Genomic DNA, 7,780 nt, shown 5'->3' on the forward strand with positions numbered 1-7,780 from the left:
TCCTTCTGACCCGCACCCTCTGCACCTGTGGGCTCCGAGCACCCGGGGTCCACCTGGCCTCCCCAGACCCAGCAAACTCTCCGCTGCGCCCAGCCCTGGGGTCTGAACCTTCTTCCTCCCCTTCTGGCCTCCTGCAGCTGCAAAAGGTTTGCACACACCCCCCAGCCCCCGTGCATGGCTGAGTGCACCCTTTAGGTCCTCTGTGATTTTCCTGTGGCACAAACCAGGGGATTTAAAACCACAGAAATCTGCTCTGGATTTTTCCTCAAGTCCAGAGTCAAGGTGTTGGCAGAGCCCCACTCTCTCTGGAGCCTCTGGGGGTCCCCCTTCCTCTCCCAGCTGCCGGGTCTCCAGGTGCTCTGCCACTGGACCTTCCTTCCTGCCTCACGTCTCCCTCTTGTTTCTCCTAAGTGGACATGGGTCACTGGATTTAAGGTTCACTTGGAACCCGGGATGAGGCCCCATTGCCAGGTCCTGGGGGTTAGAACGGGAACACGGGGCAGGCACTAGTCAACCTGCTACCATTTGTAAAGGCGGAGACACCAGTTTTCCTTTGTTTCTCAGGAATGACTAAGTCATCTGGAGCTCCAAAGGGTAGAAAGGAGCCAGGTTTCAGGGGGGAGGGGTCTTCCTGCCTTGGTAAAGAGGGGCAGGAGAAAGAAGGGACCCCAGCGTCTCTCCTGCTCCACCCCGTCACCTCCTTCAAGACACCTGCTGAAGCTGCTTCCCACACATATTATATGGACTCAACAGTGTCTAGAAAGTCTTTTAAAATCATCAACTGAGCCTCAACCAGGCAATGTCCTTCCTGTCTCGGGTTTGCAACCCCTAGATAAGTCCCCCTCCCCCAACACACACACAGCAGGGTGCAGGGGTAGGGTCTGTTGCTGGACCAGCCCCAAGGGTGACTCTAAACAGGTTTTGTGGGACCTTGTAATGACACAGATCCACCCAAAGTGGAGACTTCGCCCTCATCTTGCTGTGGGAAGGGTCCCCTGAGTGATCTTGGGGGTGGCAGCAGTCACCAGGACACAGGAGCATCCCTCACTGCTCCTGTGGAGGTGGGTGATGGATGGCTGCTGCTTCTCCTGCCACACAGCAAGTCTGCATCAGAATCACTCTGTCCCCGACCTGGCCAGTGGCTGCAAAGGAGCCTAGTCTTCCCAGCTCCCGTGGCTGGTGGTGCAGTTGATACCAAGGTCTACTGTGTCAGCCCGGGGGGAGGGCAAAAGGACCCTCAAGGTCCAAATGGAAGATTACGGGGAGCTGGGGCCCTGGAAACACCATCTGCCGCACACAGACCCGGGGGTCAACTTCCCTCCTCACTCACAACCTGCCCAGTAGCACGGGGTCAGAATCGGCCACCCTCTGGGAAATCGTGTTCAAGCAAAGATGAGGAGGTGAGGATTCATTTTGGGGTGTGTGTGGTCTTCCCAAGGTGGTCCCCCAGCTGGAAAGGCCAGCACCCACCCCCTTAGCCCCTCGCATGCCTCAGGAACAGTCCTTGGCACACAGGCCTGGGGTTAGGAGGCGCAGCATCTGATGGCGGCTGGAGGAGGACCCCGCCTCCGTGTTGGGGGCAGGCCCTGTGCTGCTTCAGGGAGGGATGTGTCCCTTGCTCTCTCTGTGGGCAGCCTCTGACATGGTCCCCAGTGATCCCCCTCTGGGCGCTCCTGTCCCCTCCAGTGTGGGCTGGACTCAGTGACTCACGTCTAAAGGACTGGAAGGACAGAAGCGATGGGGTCGGACCCGAGTCCCTGGGTTCGACCCCCAGTCTCAGAATGGGGGAGCGATGGGTGTCCCCTCTGAGATCACAGGAAGCCTGGTCCCCGTGAGCATGCTCTGCAATGTCGCCGTCAGGTCGGGGAGTCTCGGGGCCCACTGGAGAGGGCCCTGTGGCAGGGAGGGAGGGAGGGCAGCCTGGTCTAGGGCAGTGAGGAGCTGGTCCTGCCCACCACCAGAGGGCGCCTTGAGAGGACCGGCCTTGGAACAACCCTCCACATGAGCCCAGAGCCCTGCTGGCCTCCTGCGGCCTTCCAGGACCTCAAGGCAGAGGCCCCAGTCAGCAGAGCGGTTTTGGGCCCCCAGAAGCGGGGGATAACTGCCTGCAGTTCTGTCACACACAGAATGGAGAACTAGTTCAGTTTCTGTCCCCAGAGCCCCCTCAGGGCTTGGCTGATGTGGAGGGGGCTGGGTAGTCGCGTGGCCCCCCACTTCTGTCCCCTTCTCCCTAGGGCTGGACTTTGGATTGCTCTTGTGGCCGTCGGCACTTCTTGTAAAGAGTAACAGGCTGGAAGCAAGGGCAAGACCCACCGTGGGCTTCAGCTGCCATGCTGCCCGCGGTCACTCTCCCCTGATCTGGAGCCGTCCTGTTCTGTCTCCGCTGGAGGAGTGTGGTGCAGGGCCCGGCAGCCCCAGACCCTCCTGCGGACTGGTTTTCCCTCTAGATTGCTTCTCTAGGTCTTTCTAGAATCTTTGGGCCATCGTTGATTTTATTTTTCTAAACTGGCTACAAAGTCATATTTCAAAGGTTGGCTGGTTTGACCCACTTGCCTTCAAATGTGTTTCCTTGGTGGAGGGTGGCTTTTGGGTATGTGTCTTTATTTTCAGTAAAAAAACAAAACCAAAAACAAAAAAAACATAGAAACAACCCACACTGGTTGTAAAAACAAACCATCAAGGGCATCAACGGCATCAAGGGTGGTCTCTTGACCATACCTCTCCCCACCCAGTGCCCAGGGCTGGCCACGGCCAGTGGCCTGCTTCGGGGTTTGCACATACCAACTCATGTGAATTAGGCCCTGGTGGCCAGGTGACCTGGAGCCCCAGATGGCCTGGACCCTGGAGCCAGACTTCCTGGTCCAAGTCCTGGCTGTAGCCCTCCCCACATGGGACCCTTGGCAGGTCACCAAGCCCCTGTGCCTTAGTGTCCCCCCGGCAGATGGGGCCTACTTCCTGGCTCAGGTGGGAGTGGGGCTTCACTGGGCAGGTGTGCAAAGGCTGAGAACAGCTGGCGTTGCTGCTGCCATCCTGATGTCCTCCCGGCCTCCCACAGCGTGTCCTCCTCCAGCTGGTCTGGACCCAGGCTTCCCCCAGACTTCCAGTGGGAAATGGCTCCGCAGCACTCCTCTGAGGCACTGCCAGGCAGCGGGCAGCGGGTCAGCGCCATCACCACGGCTGCTCTTGGCCTCCTGCCGCCTCCCCCACGTGGTCCATAGGCCCAGGTGTTTAGGTGCAGGGGGTGGGGACCACGTGCTGGGGATCCTGTGTCCACGTCCCCGTCCTGCCCACCTCTGGAGCCTTGAGCCAGCAAGCGATGGGGCAGCAGGTTTCATGAACTGCGTTTGGCCAAGGCCACCTTCAGCAGCAGGAGGACAAGGTGCATTTTAATCCCACAACTCGGCTTAAAACCTCCAAGCCCCTCTGCCAAAAGCCAGCTCAAGACCATCCCCACTGGCCTCTCAGCCGAGGAGAGGGATTGTTGCTTAGTGTGCTTGTCCGCTGTCCTGCGCTCAGCCCTGGGTCCCGCTGCCGTCCATCGCCCACGGTGGCTCTCCCCCCACTCCTCACGCCCCTTCCTGACATCTCAGCCATACTTTCCTGTCATTAGGAATCACAGTCCCCGAATGCCAGACCCATGTGACAAGGGTCGGTGATGCTGCAAGGACAGAAGCCAGCCACCCTTCAGAGCCCAGGGCGCCAGTTTTGAAGCAGGCCAGCGACCCCCACCCAGAAGACCCTTACCGTAATGAAGCAGAGACCCCACCCTGTTTGTGGCATGTGAGTTCCTCTTCTTATCAGAGGGCTTCTGCACGGGACATCGGCTCTCAGCCCAAATCTGCAGAAGGCAGTGTGGTCTGTAGCTTCCTCTTTGTCTTGGGAGACCCCCGTCTGTCGTGTGACCCTCAGAGCCCCGCCCCCCACACTGGGTATCAAGTTCAAAGACCGTCCATATCATGGTTCAGAGGAAGAGTTCTTAGGTGAGAGCCACCTCGGAACCCGGTGGTCAACACACCTGCTCCTGAGAATTCCTCCCGTGTCCAGCCTCTCCTGTCCTACTTCAGTTTGAGGGGTGGGCTCTGTCCCCTTTTGATTGAGATCTTACCAGAGCCCTTTGTGGTCTTTAAAGTTCACAAAACTACCAGGGGCAGACACACCCACTTTTATCTTAACTCTGATCTGAAGAACACATCCTTGAACACACCTGTTTGTGGAGAGGCCATCAATAACAAGGACTGGCTCAAGGACTTGGAAATGACCAGGTGGCCGCCCCAGAGAGCCTGGGTGGAATCACTAAGCCGTGCTGGAGAAGCCAACGGTGCTGGCACCCGTCGTGGGCCACCCGCGGGGAAAGGCGTCTGGAAGGGCTCCCGCCTGGAGGTGTCGCGGGCCCTGACCCGGTGCACACCCCAGATGTGGAGGGCTCCACTCTCCACCACTCTGCCCAGCGCCCAGAGGACGCAGACAGGACATGGCACCACCCACCCGGAGCACCAGCTCCCAGCCACCGGGCTTTGTTCCCCCGGGTACCACTCAGGGCTGCCGCAGTGGGCTGTGGAGGGCAGACACGGCAAGTCTGCTTACCCCACAGTCACCAGGGCTAAGGGCTGTCCCCAACCCATGGCCCCTGGTCTAGGTCAGCTCTGCATGGGTTTCACAGGACAGGGGCAGACAGGTCCACTTTTATCCTAACTCTGATCTGAAGAACACATCCTTGATGGCCTGTGGGGGAGGTGATTTGGGCTGCTTCTGGCCCTGGGGGCGTCTCCAGTAGGTGTCAGACACTGTCCCGAGGCAGAGTTCTTTGGTCTGGGAACATTTCCAGGTGGGCACCACTGGTCTGTGTGATGGTAAGTCGGATTTGTCTGGCATCAGTGCCTGCTGGAGGAATCACCGTGAGCAACCTCTCCCCATCAAAGTCCCCTCCCCGGGGGCATTTCTCTGCCAAGGCCAGTGGTGTGGAGAAGACTTGCTGTTTCTCTGAGGGCCTCCAGGGTCCTTCCAAGTGACCTTTGAGTCCAACAAGAGCCTGGTTTGAAGTCAGGCCTGTTCAATGTGACTTTTCAAATCTCTTCTTTCTCCAGCGATTCCCCGAGGACGGGGGAACGCTGGGATCCGTTTTATTTCTGGAGGTGGGTTATGTGCGGTTCAGAGACCACCAGAGGAAGTCTTCAGGAAGCTTCCAGCAGCCATCCTTACGAGGGGGCCCTAATGGCCCAAGAGGGTCGATTCAAGTTTCAGGCCACATGACAAACGGTGGACGGATAAAGAAGTAGAGACCAGGGTGCCCCATCTCCTCTTAAGGACAGGCCCCCAGATGGCTCCCCGACACCTCCTCTCACATCCCTTCAGCTGTGGGTCATGCTAGTTGCAAGGAGGGCTGGGGAATGTAGTTTTTTAAATTCTTGGTAGGCATAAGTCTAGCAGAGCTGTCAAACAACCAGGGGAGAGGAGGGGACTGGATACTGCCCATGCCTCTGGGAGCAAGGTGAGGCTGGAAAGGTCAGCAGGACCCAGAGGGAGAGTTTGAACTTGACCCTAAAGGTGATGGGAAGCCTGTGAGGACATGAATCACTTTGGCATCATAGTGATCAGCTTCCCAGACCCCAGCCACTCTCTGATCAGCTCCATAAAGTACCTGAGCCCCCGAGATGGCCAGTGACATCCAGTCTGCTGTTCTCCACTTTCCTTCAACAAACTTTTGCAGCTCTGAGCACTTCCTAGGTGCCAGGCAAAGCGGACAAGTCTCTCTGCCCTGCTAGAGCGCACAGTCAGGTGGGACAGGTGGACATTGAGCACTTAAACAGGTAAAATATCTAGTCTGCCAGAAAGTGAGAAGGCTAGGGAGGACAGGGAGCCCTGGGCTCGGAGAGATTGCTGGACATACGATGGTCAGGGGAGGCCTCTCCACAGAGGCAACCCCGGAGCCCAGGCCGGGACGAGGTGGGGAACTGGGTGAGGCAGGAGGGTGTTGAGGGATAAAGCATCTCGGGCCCGCGGAACAGCCCATGTGCAGGACTTGGAGGGGATCAGGCTGGGGCTGGAGGGGCTGAGTGGGAGGTGAGATAGGGAGTGGACGGAGCCAGAGGAGGGAGTTGATCCCATCTTTAGTTTCTTTTGTATTGATTTTTTTAAAAGTTGGCTATTGCGGTTATAGTGTGGAATTCACTGTGACTTTTGTTTTTAAAGATCGCTCTACTTGCTTTATTCCCCCAAGTTGAAAGTCAAAATCTCCCAAGGGTGAGGACACCACCTCCCTCAGGCCCTCCCCATCAGAGCCAGACCCCTGGGGAAACTGAGAAATCTCTCAGCTGACTAGAGAGAAAACCAGGACCTGATTCAGGTCCCAAGCCGCCCTGCTATCTCGCTTCTGTACTGTCCTAGGAGATTTCAGGAAATACAATCTGTTTCCTTCAAAATAATTTTTTTTTCGTATTTGCGTTGCTCGGTCACCCCATCAACCCCCGTGTTTTATCAACAATAGCCATGAGATGATGTTGACTCATTGCTGTTTTGAAAAGATAAATCTATTTAGAAGTAATTAATCAAAGGGCGCCAGCTGAGGCTGTGTGTGTGTGTGTGTGTGTGTGTGTGTGTGTGTGTCTTCACGCGCTCAGACAGGCGCAAGTACGCTACACCTGTGAGAACTTCCTCATGCCAGCAAAGTGGACGAGTCTCTCTGGCCTGCGTGTTTCCGATCGTGTGTTCGCTGGGTTGTGAGTTCTGTGGTGGGCACAGCTGTGTGTTTCACCCACCTCCGCTCATCTTTTGCCAAGCCACTTGATCCCCCTGCACTCCCCAGTCCTGTTTTCTGTTAACACCCATTGCTACCTGGCACACTGTGCTTCTATGGTATCTCTGGCCATCACTGCCTCTTCCCCAACAGAATGAGGGCAGGAACTTCCTCTCCTTCCCTCCCGCCCTGCACCTAGGATAGTTGATACCCGACAGGCACTGGATGAATACTTGTTAAGAACAAATATCCCTCAGTAAATCCTGGGGGCTCTGCGGATCTATAGGTGCACACTTGGGTGTATCTGTCCTGGCACCTGCATGGGCACACGGGTATGGAGTGTCCATCTGCACGTGTCCGCATGTCTGCTTGAGCCTCGTGCCTGTTAATGTGCCTCTGGGGTTTGCTTGGCTGCTCTGGTTGAGTACAGACCAGACGGATGCTGAGTGGTCGGCCAAGGCTGCAGTGTTGGCAAACATGGGTGAGGCAGCTTTGGGCACTTGCAAACCTGCGGCTCATGGGCCAGGACCAGGTGACAGTGATGACCCTCTTGTTCTAAGCAGGCTCCATCCTGTTTTTAGCAACAGAGATGAAGTTCACCCCGGCCTGAGGCCTCCCAAGGGCTCCCCCTCTGTCGTGTTCTCTGGGCCCCCTTCTCCAGGAGCCCTGGTGCTCACAGAGAAAACACCCACAAAGAGCCCCTGGATGATGCTCCGAGGCTACGGGTTTCACATCAAGGCCTCCAAAAACCATTAGGAGCTTTATGGTTTGGGGGTTGTGAGGTGGCCTCAAAAAGTTCATGTTAGACAATGCAGGAATGTTCAGAGATGAAACAATCAGGTTGTGAGAAATGTGACCTAATTAGTGGATTGATCTACTTGATGAATTAATAATTAGACAATGAAGCCAGATTTGAAGATAGGTAGTTAGTGTAGTTAGGTAAATTGGGTCTAATATCGAATAAGATAAAGAAAATGGCTGTCATTATAGAGAATGGAGTCCAGGAAAGCAGAGAGCACTTGGGAAAATTGAAATGTTAATGTCCCC

Source organism: Urocitellus parryii, chromosome 9, assembly GCF_045843805.1.
Source record: "Urocitellus parryii isolate mUroPar1 chromosome 9, mUroPar1.hap1, whole genome shotgun sequence".
Taxonomy (NCBI): domain Eukaryota; kingdom Metazoa; phylum Chordata; class Mammalia; order Rodentia; family Sciuridae; genus Urocitellus; species Urocitellus parryii.